At 46.3% G+C, this 20,444-nt stretch overlaps 1 protein-coding gene across 1 annotated transcript in view; it reads right to left on the bottom strand.

The window, feature by feature from the left end:
• Positions 1-20,444, bottom strand: part of eprs1 (glutamyl-prolyl-tRNA synthetase 1) — a 93,558-nt gene that overhangs the window by 49,998 nt on the left and 23,116 nt on the right. The window lies entirely within an intron of this gene.

Here is a 20,444-nt window from a genome sequence, read left to right as displayed (position 1 = left end):
GATCAAGCTTTAACTTCCTGACTGATGTCTTGAGATGTTGCTTCAAAATATCCACATTATTTTCCTTCCTCATGAAGCCATCTATTTTGTCAAGAACACCAGTCCCTCCTGCAGCAAAGCACCCCCACAACATGATGCTGCCACCCCCATGCTTCACGGTTGGGATGGTGTTCTTTGGTTTGCTGGCCTCCCCATTTTTCCTCCACGGTCATTATGGCCAAACAGTTCTATTTTTGTTTCATGAGACCAGAGGACATTTCTCCAAAAAGTACGATCTTTGTCCCCGTGTGCAGTTGAAACCGTAGTCTGGCTTTTTTAACGAACGTTTTGGAGCAGTGGCTTCTTCCTTGCTGAGCGGCCTTTCAGGTTATGTCGATATAGGACTCGTTTTACTGTGGGTATACAGCTCTGGAAAAAAATTAAGAGACCACTGCAAAATGATCAATTTCTTTGGTTTTAATATTTATAGGTATGTGTTTGGGTAAAATTAAAATTATTGTATTTATATACTGACAACATTTCCCCCCCCCCAAAATATTGCCATTTAAAGCATGTATTTGCAGAAAATATAAACTGGTCAAAATAGCACAAAAAAATGCAGTGTTGTCAGACCTCGAATAACACAAAGTAAATAAGTTAATATTCATTTTTAAACACAATACTTGTGTTAACATAGGAAGTGTTCATAAATCAATATTTGGTGGAATAACCCTGATATTCAATTAAAGCTTTCATGGGTCTTGGCATGCTCTCCACCAGTCATTCACACTGATGTTGGGTGACTTTATGCCACGCCTACGCCTGGCGCAAAGATTCAAGCAGCTCGGCATTGTTTGATGGCTTGTGACCATCCATCTTCCTCTTGATCACATTCCAGAGGTTTTCAATGGGGTTCAGGTCTGGAGATTGGGCTGGCCATAACAGGGTCTTGAACTGGTGGTCCTCCATCCACACCTTGATTGCCCTGGCTGTGTGGCATGGAGCATTGTCCTGCTTGAAAAACAATCCTCAGAGTTGGGGAAGAAGAAAACACATTTTCTTCCAGGACAACCTTGTACGTGGCTTGATTCATGCGTCCTTCAAAGACAACTGACAAATTCTAGCCTTGCTGAAGAACGCCTAGATCATCACCGATCCTTCACCAAATTTCACAGTGGTTGCAAGACACTGTGGCTTGCAGGACTTTCCAGATCTCGCACAAAATTTGGTGAAATTTGGTGGAGGATCGGAGATGATCTATTTTCAGGTCTCTCCAGAGATGTTTGATCGGGTTCAAGTCCGGGCTCTGGCTGGACCGCTGAAGGACATTCAGAAACGTGTCCCGAAGCCACTACTGGGTTGACTTGGCTGTGTGCTTAGGGTCATTGTCCTGTTGGAAGGTGAACCTTCGCTCCAGTCTGAGGTCCTAAGCTCTGGGGCAGGTTTTCATCCAGGATCTCTCTGTACTTTGCTCCATTCATCTTTCCCTCAATCCTGACTAGTCTCCCAGTCCCCGCTGCTAAAAAACATCCACACAACATGCTGCCACCACCACGCTTCAGCGTAGGCAGTTTTTCTCCAGATGTGACACTTGGCATTCAGGCCAAAGAGTTTCATCTTGGTTTAATCAGACCAGAAGATCTTGTTTCTTATGGTCTGAGAGTCCTTTAGGTGGGCTGTCATGTGCCTTTTTACTGAAGAGTGGCTTCCGTCTGGCCACTCTACCATAAAGGCCTGACCGGTGGAGTGCTACAGTGGCATATGTCCTTCTGGGAAAGTTCTTCCATCTCCACAGAGGAACTCTGGAGCTCCCTGACCTAGGCCCTTCACCTATTGCTCAGTTTGGCCAGGTGGACAGCTCTAGGAAAAGTCTTGGTGGTTCCTAGCATCATCCACTTAAGAATGGAGGCCACTGTGTTGCTGGGGACCTTCAATGCGGCAGAAATATTTCGGTACCCTTCCCCAGATCTGTGCCTCGACAGAATCCTGTCTCGGAGCTCTATGGACAATTCCTTTGACCTCATGGCTTAGTTTTTGCTCTAACTTGCACTGTCAAACTGTGGGATCTTCTATGGACAGGTGTGCTGTCCAATCATGTCCAATCAATTGAATTTACCGCAGGTGGACTCCAATCAAGGATGATCAATGGAAACAGGATGTACCTGAGCTGAATTTCAAGTCTCATAGCAAAGGGTCTGAATACTTACATAGATAAGGTACCTGTTTTTTTATATACTCTTTTCTCTGTATACATCAATGATGTCGCTCTTGCTGCTGGTGATTCTCTGATCCACCTCGAAGCAGACGAAACCATTCTGTATACTCCTGGCCCCTCTTTGGACACTGTGTTAACTAACCTCTAGATGACCTTCAATGCCATACAACTCTCCTTCCGTGGCCTCCAACTTCTCTTAAATGAAAGTAAGACTAAACGCATGCTCTTCAACCGATCGCTGCCCGCCTGTCCAGCATCACTACTCTGGACAACTACAAATACCTAAGTGTCTGGTTAGACTGTAAACTCTCCTTCCAGACTCAGATTAAGCATATTCAATCCAAAATTAAATCTAGAATCGGACTTCCTGTTTCACAACAAAGCAGCCTTCACTTATGCTGCCAAACATACCCTCGTAAAACTGACCATCCTACCGATCCTTGACTTCAGCGATGTAATTTACAAAATAGCCTCCAACACTACTCAGCAAATTGGATGCAGTCCATCACAGTGGCATCCATTTTGTCACCAAAGCCCCATATACTACTCACCACTGCAACCTGTACGCTCTCGTTGGCTGGCCCTCACTTCATATTCGTCGCCAAACCCACTGGCTCCAGGTCATCTAAGTCTCACCTTATCTCAGCTCACTGGTCACAAAAGCAGCACCCACCCGTAGCACGCGCTCCAGCAGTTATATTTCACTGGTCATCCCCAAAACCAACACCTACTTTGGCTGCATTTCCTTCCAGTTCTCTGCTGCCAATGACTGGAACGAATGACAAAAATCACTGAAGCTGGAGACTCATATATCCCTCACTAACTTTAAGCACAAGCTGTCAGAGCAGCTCACAGATCACTACACCTGTACATAGCCCATCCAACTACCTCATCCCCATATTGTTATTAATTTCTTTGCACCCCAGTATCTCTTCTTGCACATTCATCATCTACACATTATCACTTCAGTGTTTACTTACCTTGCCACTACGGCCTATTTATTGCCTTACCTCCCTAATCTTACCTCATTTGCACACACTGTATATAGATTTTTATATTGTGTTATTGACTGTACTTTTGTTTATCCTATGTTTAAGTCTGTTGTTTTGGTCGCACTGCTTTGCTTCATCTTGGCCAGGTCGCAGTTGTAAATGAGAACTTGTTCTCAACTAGCCTACCTGGTTAAATAAAGAAAGAAATATACACATTTGCGAAAATGTCTAAAAACCTGTTGTTTTCGCTTTGTCATTATGGTGTATCGTTTGTAGATTGATGAGGAAAACAATTAAATTCATTTTAGAATAAGGCTGTAGTGTAGCTTCCGGGTTGGAGCGAGCGGTCGCATCTGCACTCGCATCTGCACTCGGTCCGCAGGTAGTATTACATTTCATTACATTTCATTATAGTACAACGGTTTGATTTGTCTAATCTTAGCAATTCCTTCTTAGCTAGCTACACAGCCGTCTTTGTATCATAGATAATTGCGTAATTATCGTATTTCGTCGTCCTAACGCAGTCTACACTGCCCTGCAGCTAGCCAGCTAGCTAACGTCCACCGTTAGCTAGTCCACCGTCTACCGATTAGCAGCACAACTATTACACTCAACTGAACGACTTGATTAGTGTAGTGTTAGCTAGCTACATAGTTGTCTTTGCTGTCTTCGTACCCAAGATAATTGTGTAGTTTAGAGTGTGTAGTTTTATGTCGTCCTTAACATAGGAGACTCTGCTAGCTAGCCAACAGCTAGCCAACGTCTACCGAACAGAACTTCTGCACTCAACAATCCGGGTCGCATTTCGCTTCGCTCCACAGGTAGTATCACATTTTTCATTTCATTTCATTACAGTACAACGGCTTGATTTGTTTGATCGTAGCTAGCTACATAGCTAGCTACATAGCCAGTCTTTGTATCAAAGATAATTGTGTAGTCTAGAGCGATTTCCTAGGTTAACTAGCCAGCTATTGTCGTTCTTTCAACGCAACGTAACGTAATCATCACTGCTAGCTAGCCAGCTAGCCCCGAATAGCAGCACAGTAGAAACTATTACACTCAACGGAACGACTTGATTAGTGTAGTGTCAACAACGCAGCCAATGCCAACTAGCCTACTTAGTCAACAACGCAGCCTCTGCCAGCTAGCCTACTTCAGCAGTACTGTATCATTTTAATCATTTTAGTCAATAAGATTCTTGCTACGTAAGCTTAACTCTCTGAACACTCGTGACGTGTAGTCCACTTGTCATTCCAATCTCCTTTGCATTAGCGTAGCCTCTTGTGTAGCCTGTCAACTATGTGTCTGTCTATCCCTGTTCTCTCCTCTCTGCACAGACCATACAAACGCTCCACACCGCGTGGCCGCGGAGCTAATCTGGTGGTCCCAGCGCGCACGACCCACGTGGAGTTCCAGGTCTCCGGTAGCCTCTGGAACTGCCGATCTGCGGCCAACAAGGCAGAGTTCATCTCCGCCTATGTCTCCCTCCAGTCCCTCGACTTCTTGGCACTGACGGAAACATGGATCACCACAGACAACACTGCTACTCCTACTGCTCTCTCTTCGTCTGCCCACGTGTTCTCGCACACCCCGAGAGCTTCTGGTCAGCGGGGTGGTGGCACCGGGATCCTCATCTCTCCCAAGTGGTCATTCTCTCTTTCTCCCCTTACCCATCTGTCTATCGCCTCCTTTGAATTCCATGCTGTCACAGTTACCAGCCCTTTCAAGCTTAACATCCTTATCATTTATCGCCCTCCAGGTTCCCTCGGAGAGTTCATCAATGAGCTTGATGCCTTGATAAGCTCCTTTCCTGAGGACGGCTCACCTCTCACAGTTCTGGGCGACTTTAACCTCCCCACGCCTACCTTTGACTCATTCCTCTCTGCCTCCTTCTTTCCACTCCTCTCCTCTTTTGACCTCACCCTCTCACCTTCCCCCTACTCACAAGGCAGGAAATACGCTCGACCTCATCTTTACTAGATGCTGTTCTTCCACTAACCTCGTTGCAACTCCCCCAAGTCTCCGACCACTACCTTGTATCCTTTTCCCTCTCGCTCTCATCCAACACTTCCCACACTGCCCCTACTGGATGGTATCGCGCCGTCCCAACCTTCGCTCTCTCTCCCCCGCTACTCTCTCCTCTTCCATCCTATCATCTCTTCCCTCTGCTCAAACCTTCTCCAACCTATCTCCTGATTCTGCCTCCTCAACCCTCCTCTCCTCCCTTTCTGCATCCTTTGACTCTCTATGTCCCCTATCCTCCAGGCCGGCTCGGTCCTCCCCTCCCGCTCCGTGGCTCGACGACTCATTGCGAGCTCACAGAACAGGGCTCCGGGCAGCCGAGCGGAAATGGAGGAAAACTCGCCCCCTGCGGACCTGACATCCTTTCACTCCCTCCTCTCTACATTTTCCTCTTCTCTCTCTGCTGCTAAAGCCACTTTCTACCACACTAAATTCCAAGCATCTGCCTCTAACCCTAGGAAGCTCTTTGCAACCTTCTCCTCCCTCCTGAATCCTCCTCCCCCTCCCCCTCCTCCCTCTCTGCAGATGACTTCGTCAACCATTTTGAAAAGAAGGTCGACGACATCCGATCCTCGTTTGCTAAGTCAAACGACACCGCTGGTTCTGCTCACACTGCCCTACCCTGTGCTCTGACCTCTTTCTCCCTCTCTCTCCAGATGAAATCTCGCGTCTTGTGACGGCCGGCCGCCCTACAACCTGCCCGCTTGACCCTATCCCCTCCTCTCTTCTCCAGACCATTTCCGGAGACCTCCTCCCTTACCTCACCTCGCTCATCAACTCATCCCTGACCGCTGGCTACGTCCCTTCCGTCTTCAAGAGAGCGAGAGTTGCACCCCTTCTGAAAAAACCTACACTCGATCCCTCCGATGTCAACAACTACAGACCAGTATCCCTTCTTTCTTTTCTCTCCAAAACTCTTGAACGTGCCGTCCTTGGCCAGCTCTCCCGCTATCTCTCTCAGAATGACCTTCTTGATCCAAATCAGTCAGGTTTCAAGACTAGTCATTCAACTGAGACTGCTCTTCTCTGTATCACGGAGGCGCTCCGCACTGCTAAAGCTAACTCTCTCTCCTCTGCTCTCATCCTTCTAGACCTATCGGCTGCCTTCGATACTGTGAACCATCAGATCCTCCTCTCCACCCTCTCCGAGTTGGGCATCTCCGGCGCGGCCCACGCTTGGATTGCGTCCTACCTGACAGGTCGCTCCTACCAGGTGGCGTGGCGAGAATCCGTCTCCACACCACGTGCTCTCACCACTGGTGTCCCCCAGGGCTCTGTTCTAGGCCCTCTCCTATTCTCGCTATACACCAAGTCACTTGGCTCTGTCATAACCTCACATGGTCTCTCCTATCATTGCTATGCAGACGACACACAATTAATCTTCTCCTTTCCCCCTTCTGATGACCAGGTGGCGAATCGCATCTCTGCATGTCTGGCAGACATATCCGTGTGGATGACGGATCACCACCTCAAGCTGAACCTCGGCAAGACGGAGCTGCTCTTCCTCCCGGGAAGGACTGCCCGTTCCATGATCTCGCCATCACGGTTGACAACTCCATTGTGTCCTCCTCCCAGAGCGCTAAGAACCTTGGCGTGATCCTGGACAACACCCTGTCGTTCTCAACTAACATCAAGGCGGTGGCCCGTTCCTGTAGGTTCATGCTCTACAACATCCGCAGAGTACGACCCTGCCTCACACAGGAAGCGGCGCAGGTCCTAATCCAGGCACTTGTCATCTCCCGTCTGGATTACTGCAACTCGCTGTTGGCTGGGCTCCCTGCCTGTGCCATTAAACCCCTACAACTCATCCAGAACGCCGCAGCCCGTCTGGTGTTCAACCTTCCCAAGTTCTCTCACGTCACCCCGCTCCTCCGCTCCCTCCACTGGCTTCCAGTTGAAGCTCGCATCCGCTACAAGACCATGGTGCTTGCCTACGGAGCTGTGAGGGGAACGGCACCTCAGTACCTCCAGGCTCTGATCAGGCCCTACACCCAAACAAGGGCACTGCGTTCATCCACCTCTGGCCTGCTCGCCTCCCTACCACTGAGGAAGTACAGTTCCCGCTCAGCCCAGTCAAAACTGTTCGCTGCTCTGGCCCCCCAATGGTGGAACAAACTCCCTCACGACGCCAGGACAGCGGAGTCAATCACCACCTTCCGGAGACACCTGAAACCCCACCTCTTTAAGGAATACCTAGGATAGGATAAAGTAATCCCTCTCACCCCCCCTCCCCCTGAAAAGATTTAGATGCACTACTGTTCCACTGGAGGTCATAAGGTGAATGCACCAATTTGTAAGTCGCTCTGGATAAGAGCGTCTGCTAAATGACTTAAATGTAATGTAAATGTATGTAACAAAATGGGGAAAAAGTCAAGGAGCCTGAATACTTTCCGAATTCACTGTAAATAGCTGAATATGACAGTCCATAATTTATTCATCTCAAGGATCCTAAAGGGCAGAGTTGCCCTTTAAGGTAAGTAGAAAATTGAGGTTAATTTCTCTGAAAACATTTAACCTTTGATAGCGCTATGCAGAACTACATCATGAATTGAGAGGATGTGTAGAATGCAGACCTTGGCAGAAAATGTTGTATTTTGTAGTTTATTTGAAAATACCAACTTTTCAAACACTTGAGGTAGTTGAATACAGTTTATTTACTATGATGGGTTCTGAGTTCTAAACATGAAAATATGAAGAATCCTTATTCATGTCACTGAGGGAGAGAGGGGAATGTTGAACCTATAAATTCTGTCAGGTTACAGTGGGGCAAAAAAAGTATTAGTCAGCCACCAATTGTGCAAGTTCTCCCACTTAAAAAGATGAGGCCTGTAATTTTCATCATTTCAACTATGACAGACAAAATGAGAGAAAAAAAAATCCAGAAAAATCACATTGTAGGATGTTTAATGAATTTATTCGCAAATTATGGTGGAAAATAAGTATTTGGTCACCTACAAACAAGCAAGATTTCTGGCTTACAGACCTGTAACAACTTCTTTATTAAGAGGCTCCTCTGTCCTCCACTCGTTACCTGCATTAATGGCACCTGTTTGAACTTGTTATCAGTATAAAAGACACCTGTCCACAACCTCAAACAGTCACACTCCAAACTCCACTATGGCCAAGACCAAAGAGCTGTCAAAGGACAACAGAAACAAAATTGTAGACCTGCACCAGGCTGGGAAGACTGAATCTGCAATAGGTAAGCAGCTTGGTTTGAAGAAATCAACTGTGGGAGCAATTATTAGGAAATGGAAGACATACAAGACCACTGATAATCTCCCTCGATCTGGGGTTCCACGCAAGATCTCACCCCGTGGGGTCAAAATGATCACAAGAACAGTGAGCAAAAATCCTAGAACCACACGGGGGGACCTAGTGAATGACCTGCAGAGAGTTGGGACCAAAGTAACAAAGCCTACCATCAGTAACACACTATGCCGCCAAGGACTCAAATCCTGCAGTGCCAGACGTGTCCCCCTGCTTAAGCTAGTACATGTCCAGGCCCGTCTGAAGTTTGCTAGAGAACATTTGGATGATCCAGAAGAAGATTGGGAGAATGTCATATGGTCAGATGAAACCAAAATATAACCTTTTGGTAAAAACTCAACTCGTCGTGTTTGGAGGACAAAGAATGCTGAGTTGCATCCAAAGAACACCATACCTACTGTGAAGCATGAGGGTAGAAACATCATGCTTTGGGGCTGTTTTTCTGCAAAGGGACCAGGACGACTGATCCGTGTAAAGGAAAGAATGAATGGGGCCATGTATCGTGAGATTTTGAGTGAAAACCTCCTTCCATCAGCAAGGGCATTGAAGATGAAACGTGGCTGGGTCTTTCAGCATGACAATGATCCCAAACACACCGCCCGGGCAACGAAGGAGTGGAGTGGCCTAGCCAGTCTCCAGATTTCAACCTCATAGAAAATCTTTGGAGGGAGTTGAAAGTCCGTGTTGCCCAGCAACAACCCCAAAACATCACTGCTCTAGAGGAGATCTGCATGGAGGAATGGGCCAAAATACCAGCAACAGTGTGTGAAAACCTTGTGGAGACTTACAGAAAACGTTTGACCTCTGTCATTGCCAACAAAGGGTATATAACAAAGTATTGAGATAAACTGTTGTTATTGACCAAATACTTATTTTCCACAATAATTTGCAAATAAATTCATAAAAAATCCTACAATGTGATTTTCTGGATTTTTTTTCTAATTGTCTGTCATAGTTGAAGTGTACCTATGATGAAAATTACAGGCCTCTTTCATATTTTTAAGTGGGAGAACTTGCACAATTGGTGGCTGACTAAATACTATTTTGCCCCACTGTATGTTATCGTTAGCTATGAGGGATCATATGGGAGGAGAAGAGCCAGTCTGGTACAAGTCAACATGACAGCCGTGACTTGGGGAGGAATGAAGAACTTGGGCAGAGGTCGGTTTAGATGAAGAACAGATATCACTAAAGTTCTGTATAGCAACAGAGATGTATTGGCTGCTCAGAGATGAGGAGAAGGAAACTCAGCATAAATACTAGTGCTTGTGTGGATATGCTTGACTTATGCAGCTGGATGACCCAGCAGGTGAATAAACTTGGTAATGACCTTTCATAGTTGTCCGTCAGTTTTTACCCTGTTATTTATAACTTAAAAGGCAACTATTTCCTTTGATTTTCAAATAGAGGTCTCAGAAAAACAATATTTGAACGTATTTTGAATACATCTCAGAAAACCAAATAATATTTGAAGTTACTGAATATATGCCAATAAAATTGTGTGTATAGTCGTGGCCAAAAGTTAAGACACAAATATTCATTTCCACAAAGTTTGCTGCTTCAGTGTCTATAGATATTTTTGTCAGATGTTACTATGGAATAGTGAAGTATAATTACAAGCATTTCATAAGTGTCAAAGGCTTTTATTGACAATTACATGAAGTTGATGCAAAGAGTCAATATTGCAGTGTTGACCATTCTTGTTCAAGACCTCTGCAATCAACCCTAGAATGCTGTCAATTAACTTCTGGGCCACATCTTGACTACTGGCAGCCCATTCTTGCATAATCAATGCTTGGAATTTGTTGGTTTTTGTTTGTCCACCCACCTCTTGAGGATTGACCACACGTTCTCAATGGGAATAAGGTCTGGGGAGTTTCCTGGCCATGGACCCAAAATATCGATGTTTTGTTCCCCGAGCCACTTAGTTCTCACTTTTGCCTTATGGCAAGGTGCTCCATCAGGCTGGAAAAGGCATCGTTCGTCACCAAACTGTTCCTGGATGGTTGGGAGAAGTTGCTCTCAGAGGATGTGTTGGGACCATTCTTTATTCATGGCTGTGTTCTTAGGCAAAATTGTGAGTGAGCCCACCCCCTTGGCTGAGAAGCAACCCCACATATGAATGGTCTCAGGATGCTTTACTGTTGGCATGACACAGGACTGATGGTAGTGCTCACCTTGTCTTCGCCGGATGCCCCAAACAATCGGAAAGAGGATTGAGACAATGACTTTACCCCAGTCCTCAGCAGTCCAATCCCTGTACCTTTTGCAGAATAGTAGTCTGTCCCTGATGTTTTTCCTGGAGAGAAATGGCTTCTTTCCTGCCCTTCCTGACACCAGGCCATCCTCCAAATGTCTTCGCCTCACTGTGCGTGCAGAAGCATTCACACCTGCCTGCTGCCATTCCTGAGCAAGCTCTGTACTAGTGCTGCCCCGATCCCACAGCTGACTCAACTTTAGGAGACGGTCATGGCGCTTGCTGGACTTTCTTAGGTGCCCGGAAGCCTTCTTCACAACAATTGAACCGCTTTCCTTGAAGTTCTTGATGATCCAATAAATGGTTGATTTAGGTTCAATCTTACTGGCAGCAATATCCTCACCTGTGAAGCCCTTTTTGTGAAAAGCAAAGACGACAGCACGTGTTTCCTTGAAGGTAACCATGGTTGACAGAGGAAGAACAATGATTCCAAGCACCACCTGTCACGCCTTGGTCTTAGTATTTTGTGTTTTCTTTAGTTATTTGGTCAGGCCAGGGTGTGACATGGGTTTATTGTGTTGTCGTATTGGGGTTTTAGTAGGCATTGGGATTGTGGCTGAGTAGGTGTGTCTAGCATAGGCTATGGCTGCCTGAGGCGGTTCTCAATCAGAGTCAGGTGATTCTCGTTGTCTCTGATTGGGAACCATATTTAGGTAGCCTGGGTTTCACTGTGTGTTTTGTGGGTGACTGTTCCTGTCTCAGTGTGTTTGTATTCACCAGATAGGATGTATAGGTTTTCACGTTCCGTTTCTTGTTTTTGTATTTATCGTGTTTATTCTTTCATTAAACATGTATCGAACTAACCACGCTGCATTTTGGTCCGACTCTCCTCCGACGGAAGAAAGCCGTTACAGAATCACCCACCACAATAGGACCAAGTGGCGTGTTGACAGGCAGCGACAGCAACAGCAGCGAAAAGAGGAATGGACATGGGAGGACGTTATGGACAGCAAGAGTATAGAGTATACGACTTGGGAGGAAATAGACAGGTGGGCGGTCGACCCAGAGAGAGTGCCGGAGCCCACCTGGGATTCGCTGGAGCAGTGCGAAGAGGGCTATAGGAGAATGGAGTCGAAGAGAAAAGCACGGCGGCGCAGAAGGAAGCCTGAGAGTCAGCCCAAAAAATTTATTGGAGGGGGGCTCAGGGAGAGTGCGGCAGAGTCAGGGTTCAGACCTGAGCCAACTCTCCCTGTTTATCGTGAGGAGCAGCGATCACAGGACTTCTGGACATGGGAGGAGATATTGGACGGAAAAGGACCCTGGACACAGCCTGGAGAATATCGCCGCCCCAAAGAAGAACTGGAGGCCACGAAAGCGGAAAGGCGCTGGTATGAAGAGGCAGCACGGCGACGCGGATGGAAGCCCGAGAGTCCGCCCCAAAAATGTATTGGGGGGGGGCTCAGGGCGAGAGTGGCAGAGTCAGGAGTTAGACCTGAGCCAACTCTCCCTGTTTATCGTGAGGAGCCAAAGGAGACCAGAACCAGAGCCGGTGTTAGAGGTGAGCGAAGCAGAGACTGAAGGAGTTAATGGGGAAAGTGGAGGAGAGAGTAATGAGGGAGTTGCTAGTTTGGTGCTTTAGGTACGATATTCGTCCGACGGAGCGAGTCGGGGATTTGATGGCACCTGGGTCAGCGCTCCATACTCGTCCTGAGGTGCGTGTTAGTCGGCTGGTGAAAATTGTGCCAGCCTCACGCACTAGGCCTCCTGTGTACCTACCTAGCCTTGCACGTCCTGTGCCAGCTCTGCTCTCAGGCTCTCCAGTACACCTTCACGGTCCGGTCCATCCTGTGCCACCTTCACACACCAGTCCTCCGGTGGCAGCTCCCCGCACCAGGCTTCCTGTGCGTGTCCTCGGTCCAGTACTACCAGTGCCAGCACCACGCACCAGGCCTTCAGTGCGCCTCGCCTGTCTAGCGCTATCCTCCTCTCCAGCGCTGCCGGAGTCTCCCGCCTGTTCAGCGCAGACAGAGCCTTCCTCCTCTACAGCGCTGCCGGAGCCTCCCGCCTGTTCAGCGCAGCCAGAGCCTTTCTCCTCTCTTGCGTTGCCGGAGCCTCCCGCCTGTTCAGCGCAGCCAGAGCCTTTCTCCTCTCTTGCGTTGCCGGAGCCTCCCGCCTGTTCAGCGCAGCCAGAGCCTTTCTCCTCTCTTGCGTTGCCGGAGCCTCCCGCCTGTTCAGCGCAGCCAGAGCCTTTCTCCTCTCTTGCGTTGCCGGAGCCTCCCGCCTGTTCAGCGCAGCCAGAGCCTTTCTCCTCTCTTGCGTTGCCGGAGCCTCCCGCCTGTTCAGCGCAGCCAGAGCCTTTCTCCTCTCTTGCGTTGCCGGAGCCTCCCGCCTGTTCAGCGCAGCCAGAGCCTTTCTCCTCTCTTGCGTTGCCGGAGCCTCCCGCCTGTTCAGCGCAGCCAGAGCCTTTCTCCTCTCTTGCGTTGCCGCAGCCTCCCGCCTGTTCAGCGCAGCCAGAGCCTTTCTCCTCTCTTGCGTTGCCGGAGCCTCCCGCCTGTTCAGCGCAGCCAGAGCCTTTCTCCTCTCTTGCGTTGCCGGAGCCTCCCGCCTGTTCAGCGCAGCCAGAGCCTTTCTCCTCTCTTGCGTTGCCGGAGCCTCCCGCCTGTTCAGCGCAGCCAGAGCCGCCAGCCTGCATGGAGCAGCCAGAGCCGCCAGCCTGCATGGAGCAGCCAGAGCCGCCAGCCTGCATGGAGCAGCCAGAGCCGCCAGCCTGCATGGAGCAGCCAGAGCCGCCAGCCTGCATGGAGCAGCCAGTTTGCAAGGAGCAGCCAGAGCTGTCAGTTTGCATGGAGCAGCCAGCCTGCATGGAGCAGCCAGTTTGCAAGGAGCAGCCAGTTTGCAAGGAGCAGCCAGAGCTGTCAGTTTGCAAGGAGCAGCCAGAGCTGCCAGCCTGCATGGATCCGCCAGTCAACCAGACTCTTCCAGATCCGCCAGTCAACCAGACTCTTCCAGATCCGCCAGTCAACCAGACTCTTCCAGATCCGCCAGTCAACCAGACTCTTCCAGATCCGCCAGTCAACCAGACTCTTCCAGATCCGCCAGTCAACCAGACTCTTCCAGATCCGCCAGTCAACCAGACTCTTCCAGATCCGCCAGTCAACCAGACTCTTCCAGATCCGCCAGTCAACCAGACTCTTCCAGATCCGCCAGTCAACCAGACTCTTCCAGATCCGCCAGTCAACCAGACTCTTCCAGATCCGCCAGTCAACCAGACTCTTCCAGATCCGCCAGTCAACCAGACTCTTCCAGATCCGCCAGTCAACCAGACTCTTCCAGATCCGCCAGTCAACCAGACTCTTCCAGATCCGCCAGCCAGCCAGGATCTGCCGGAGCCAACTACCTGCCTGAGCTTCCTCTCAGTGCCGGGCTGCCCCTCAGTGCCGGGCTGCCCCTCAGTGCCGGGCTGCCCCTCAGTGCCGGGCTGCCCCTCAGTGCCGGGCTGCCCCTCAGTCCAGTGGGGTTCTGGGTGAGGACTACTAGGCCATGGTCGGCGGCGAGAGTGGACTATCCTAGGACGCGAGGGGGAGGAACTAAGACATTAATGGAGTGGGGTCCACGTCCCGAGCCGGAGCCGCCACCATGGACAGAAGCCCACCCGGACCCTCCCTATGGTTTTGATGTGCGTCCGGAAGTCCGCACCTTAGGGGGGAGGTTCTGTCACGCCTTGGTCTTAGTATTTTGTGTTTTCTTTAGTTATTTGGTCAGGCCAGGGTGTGACATGGGTTTATTGTGTTGTCGTATTGGGGTTTTAGTAGGCATTGGGATTGTGGCTGAGTAGGTGTGTCTAGCATAGGCTATGGCTGCCTGAGGCGGTTCTCAATCAGAGTCAGGTGATTCTTGTTGTCTCTGATTGGGAACCATATTTAGGTAGCCTGGGTTTCACTGTGTGTTTTGTGGGTGATTGTTCCTGTCTCAGTGTGTTAGTTATTTCACCAGATAGGCTGTATAGGTTTTCACGTTCCGTTTCTTGTTTTTGTATTTATCGTGTTTATTCTTTCATTAAACATGTATCGAACTAACCACGCTGCATTTTGGTCCGACTCTCCTTCGACGGAAGAAAGCCGTTACACCACCCTCCTTTTGAAGCTTCCAGTCTGTTATTCGAACGCAATCAGCATGACAGAGATCTCCAGCCTTGTCCTCGTCAACACTCACACCTGTGTTAACGAGAGAATCACTGACATGTCAGCTGGTCCTTTTTGTGGCAGGGCTGAAATGCAGTGGAAGTGTTTTTTGGGGGATTCAGTTAATTTGCATGGCAAAGAGGGACTTAATTGCAATTCATCTGATCACTCTTCATAACATTCTCGAGTATATGCAAACTGCCATCATATAAACTGAGGCAGCAGACTTGTGAAAATTAATGTTTGTGTCATTCTCAAAACTTTTGGCCACGACTGTACACTTAGGTTAAAACTCGTTTTTCAACCACTCCACAAATTTCTTGTTAACCTCTTCCCTCTACTCGGGACGCTTGCGTCTCAACTAGAGCTCTGGAAATGCAAATGCACTACGCTAAATGCTAATAGTATTAGTTAAAACTCAAACGTTCATTAAAATACACATGCAGGGTATCGAATTAAAGCTACACTCGTTGTGAATCCAGGCAACAAGTCAGATTTTTAAAATGCTTTTCGGTGAAAGCATGAGAAGCTATTATCTGATAGCATGAAACAATACACTACAACACAAAAGACCCGCAGGGGACGTAAACAAAATAATTAGCATTTCGGCGTTACACAAACCACACAATAAAATAGAAAACATTCATTACCTTTCACCATCTTCTTTGTTGGCACTCCTAGATGTCCCATAAACACTATTGGGTCTTTATTTCGATTAAATCGGTTCATATAAAGCCTAGATATCGTTATATGTAGACTGTGTGATAAACGAAAAAAACATTGTTTCAAAACGTAACGTCATTTTTTTAAATTCAAAAAGTCGATGATAAACTTTCACAAAACACTTCGAAATACTTTTGTAATGCAACTTTAGGTATTAGTAAACGTTAATAAGCGATAAAATTCATCAGGAGGCGATGTAAAAATCATTAGCTGTCCGTCTGGAAAAATGTCCGGCTAGAAACTCAACCAAAATATCCGGTCCTAGACCTGAAGAAATACAGTGCCTTGCATGTGTTTGACCAAGAAAAAACTCGAAGGCAAATGACAAGACTCTAGACACCGTGTGGAAGCTGTAGGTACTGCAACCTCAGTCAATTAATTGTGGTTCACCTTTATCAATGGGTTCAAGTAGCGCATGGATATATTTTTCCATTTTCAGTGATCAGTTTTTCCTGTGCTTTTCGATGTAAATGCCGTTCTGGTAAAGCCACAGCAGTGATTTAACCAGTTTTATAAACGTCTGAGTGTTTTCTATCCACACAGACTAAGCAAATGCATATACTATATTCCTGGCATGAGTAGCAGGGCGCTGAAATGTTGCGCGATTTTTAACAGAATGTTCAAAAAAGTAGAGGGTAGAGGGAAGACGTTAACAAACTATAGTTTTGGCAAGTCGGTTAGGACATTACTTCATGCATGACAAAAGTAATTTTTCCAACAATTGTTCACAGACAGATTATTTAAGTTACAATTCACTGTATCACAATTCCAGTGAGTCAGAAGTTTACATACACTAAGTTGACTGTGCCTTTAAACAGCTTGGAAAATTCCAGAAAATGATGTCATGGCTTTAGAAGCTTCTGATAGGCAAATTGACATCATTTGAGTCAATTGGAGGTGTACCTGTGGATGTATTTAAAGGCCTACCTTTAATCTCAGTGCCTCTTATCATGGGAGAATGAAAGGAAATTAGCCTAGACCTCAGGAAAAAAATTGTAGACCTTCACAAGTCTGGATCATATTTGGGATCAATTTCTAAACGCCTGAAGGTACCATGTTCATCTGTACAAACAATAGTACGCAAGTATAAACACCATGGGACCACCCTACCGTCATACCACTCAGGAAGGAGATGTGTTCTGTCTCCTAGAGATAAACGTACTTTGGTGCGAAAAGTGCTAATCAATCCCAGAACAACAGCAAAGGACCTTGAGAAGATGCTGGAGGAAACAGGTACAGAAGTGTTTATATCCACAGTAAAACAAGTTCTATATCGACATAACCTGAAAGGCCGCTCAGAAAGGAAGAAGCCACTGCTCCAAAACGGCCACAAAAAAGCCAGACTACGGTTTGCAATAGCACATGGGGACAAAGATTGTACTATTTGGAGAAACGTCCTCTGGTCTGATGAAACAAAAATAGAACTGTTTGGCCATAATGACCATCGTTATGTTTGGAGGAAAAAGGGGGAGACTTGCAAGCCGAAGAACATCATCCCAACCGTGAAGCACGTGGGTGGCAGCATCATGTTGTGGGGGTGCTTTGCTGCGGGAGGGACTGGTGCACTTCAAAGTAGATGGAATCATGAGGCATGAAAATTATGTGGATATATTGAAGCAACATCTGAAGGCATCAGTCAGGAAGTTAAAGCATGGTCGCAAATGGGTCTTCCAAATGGACAATGACCCCAAGCATACTTACAAAGTTGTGGCAAAATGGCTTAAGGACAACAAAGTCAAGGTATTGGAGTGGCATATCAAAGCCCTGACCTCCACCCTATAGAAAATGAAAAAAGCATGAGCGAGCAAGGAGGCCTAGAAACCTGACTCAGTTACACCAGCTCTGTCAGGAGGAATGGGCCGAAATTTACCCAACTTATTGTGGAAGCTTGTGGAAGGCTACCCGAAAAGTTTGACCCAAGTTACACAATTTAAAGGCAATGCTACCAAATACTAATTGAGTGTATGTAAACTTCTGAACCATTGGGAATGTGATGAAAGAAATAAAAGCTGAAAGATATCATTCTCTATCCTATTATTCTGACATTTCACATTCTTAAAATAAAGTAGTGATCCTAACTAGTCTAAGACAGGGAATTTTTACTAGGATTAAATGTCAGGAAACTGAGTTTAAATGTATTTGGCTAAGTTGTATGTAAACTTCCAACTTGAACTGTGTGTGTGTGTGTGTGTGTGTGTGTGTATTTTGATAATGAGTGAGACAAAAGGCAATACAGTAACACTTGACATGAAGTTCTTATACATGTGGAGTAACTTTGCGATTATTACAAAAGCAATGTTGTTACATAGTACTTTGGAAATGGCATAACATTGAGTTATTATATATATATATAGCGGAATAAGTCACTATTCCTCTTTACAAAAACTACGCAAGTAAGATACAATTACCAAAGTACTATGTAACATGATAATAAAATATTGTTTAAAGTAATTTCAGTTGTAATAAGACATGAACAAAAACTGCCAACATGCTGCCAACAGTAACAATTTGATGTGATTTATTAGGATCCCCGTTAACCGACACCAATGGAGACAGCTAGTCTTACTGGGGTCCTACAGACTAAATACTTTACAACTTACATTCATTTCAAAACACGTGTGTGTATGGATCTATCAGTCACAATACACACACACAATATGGATATTAAGTGTCGAAAAGAAACTAAATATTCCAACACTTAAATCAACTACAGCCAAGGTAGGTTGAAAATCATGTTAGCTTGTATTCTCAGGAGTGGTGTAAACAACTTAAGTAAAACATATTTTAAAATAGTACATAAGTAGTTGTTTTGGATATCTGCACTTTTACTATTAATTTTTGACAACTTTACATCACTACATTCCTAAAGAAAATAAATGTACTTTTTAGTCCATACATTTTCCCTGACACCCAAAGGTACTCGTTACATTTTGAATGTTTAACAGGACAGGAAAATGTGAAATTCTTTATACTTTGATACATTTTAACAATTAAATGTACTTTTGATACTTAACTATATTTAAAACCAAATACCTTTACTCAAGGAGTATTTTACTGGGTGACTTTCACTTGAGCCACTATCCCTTTAAAGATATAATGTGTGTTTGATTCAAGAACACCGCAGCATTTTCAGGTACACTATATCAACAGAAGTTGGTAGAACCCCCTTTAAATTAGAGGAATTGGCTATTTCAGCCACACCCTCTGCTGACAGGTGTATGAAATTGAGCACACAACCACGCAATCTCCATAGACAAACATTGGCAGTAGAAAGCTTTACTGAAGAGCTCAGTGACTTAACGTGGCACCGTCATAGGATGCCACCTTTCCAACAAGTGCGGTTATTGTGAAGTGGAAACGTCTAGGAACAACAGCGGCTCAGCTGCGAAGTGGTGGGCCACACAAGTTCACAGAACAGGACCGCAGAGTGCTGAAGCACGTAGTCCGTAAAAATTGTCTGTCCTCGGTGGCAACACTCACTACTGAGTTCCAAACTGCCTCCGGAAGCAACATCAGCACAAGAACTGTTCAGCAGGAGCTTCATGAAATGGGTTTCCACACACAAGCCTAAGACCACAATGCGAATGCCAAGTGTCGGGTTTAGTGGTGTAAAGCTCGCCACCATTAGACTCTGGAGGAATAATGGTCTGGGGCTGTTTTTCATGGTTCGGGCTAGGCCCCTTCGTTCCAGTGAAGGAACATCTTAAAGCTACAGCATACAATGACAGTCGAAGATTCTGTGCTTCCAATTTTGTGGCAACCGTTTGGGGAACGCCCTTTACTGTTTCAGCAGGACAATGCCCCAGTGCACAAAGCGAGGTCCATACAAAAATGTTTTGTCAAGATCGGTGTGGAAGAACTTACAGCCTGAACAGAGCCCTGACCTCAAAACCATCGAACACCTTTGGGATAAATTGGAACGCCGACTGCGAGGCAGGCCTAAATCCCCAACATCACTGACTGACCTTACGAATGCTCGTGGATGAATAGTAGCAAGTCCCCACAGCAATGTTCCAGCATCTAGTGGAAAGCCTTCCCAGAAGAGTGGAGGCTGTTATTGCAGCAAAAGGGGGACCAACTCCATATTAATGCCCATGATTTTGGAATGAGATGTTCGACGAGCATGTGTCCACATACTTTAGGTCATGTTGTGTATCATAAAAGTAGTTGTAGCTTTCAAGCTTTTCAGTGGCATGTTGAAAAAAAAATCGAAGTAGTTGTGTGTCACTATGTATTTATACGTATCGGCATAAAATATCATTGGTTTAACTTGATTATGTACACCTAGGGCAATGGACATTCAGGATAATGGACTTCATCAAAATATTCAGGTAGTCATATTTAATCTAAACAATACATTTCTTTCCGAGAGATTGGAATAGTATTTGTGAGGTGTGCTCTATTCATTCTATTTCTATCTTCAACATGCAGTTCCAGATAGAACCCTGCCATTAGTTGAAGGCAGCCAATCCAGTAGTTTCTGAGATCTGTATTCAAATATTTGTAAAAAGTAGGTGCTTTCTCAGATCTGTATTCAAATAGTATGGAAAAGCAGTCACTTTCTGAGATATGTATTCCAATAGTTTTAAAAAGTTGTCATTTTTGGGGCTCTGTATTCAAATTGTTACTTTCCACAAAGCATAGCTAAAACTATAGTTTTCCCAGGTCTGGAGGAACGCAGGGGATGAGGGGAGAAAAAGGGGGAAAGCAAAGCGGGAAAAGAATAGCATAAAACAAGAAGGCAGCCATGCAAGCTGTGAGTAGGTTAGCTATCAGAGGAACGAAGTGTGTGCGTGCGTGCATGCATGTTATAAGCTTCCTTAGGGATTTAGTGCATTTGTTTCTGCGCCAACCAATTTAGGCAA

This window comes from Oncorhynchus nerka, linkage group LG12 (genome assembly GCF_034236695.1).
Source record: "Oncorhynchus nerka isolate Pitt River linkage group LG12, Oner_Uvic_2.0, whole genome shotgun sequence".
In the NCBI taxonomy this organism is placed as follows: Eukaryota; Metazoa; Chordata; class Actinopteri; order Salmoniformes; family Salmonidae; genus Oncorhynchus; species Oncorhynchus nerka.
Note: the sequence above shows the minus strand (reverse complement) of the source record. Positions and strands in the feature narration are given on the sequence as shown.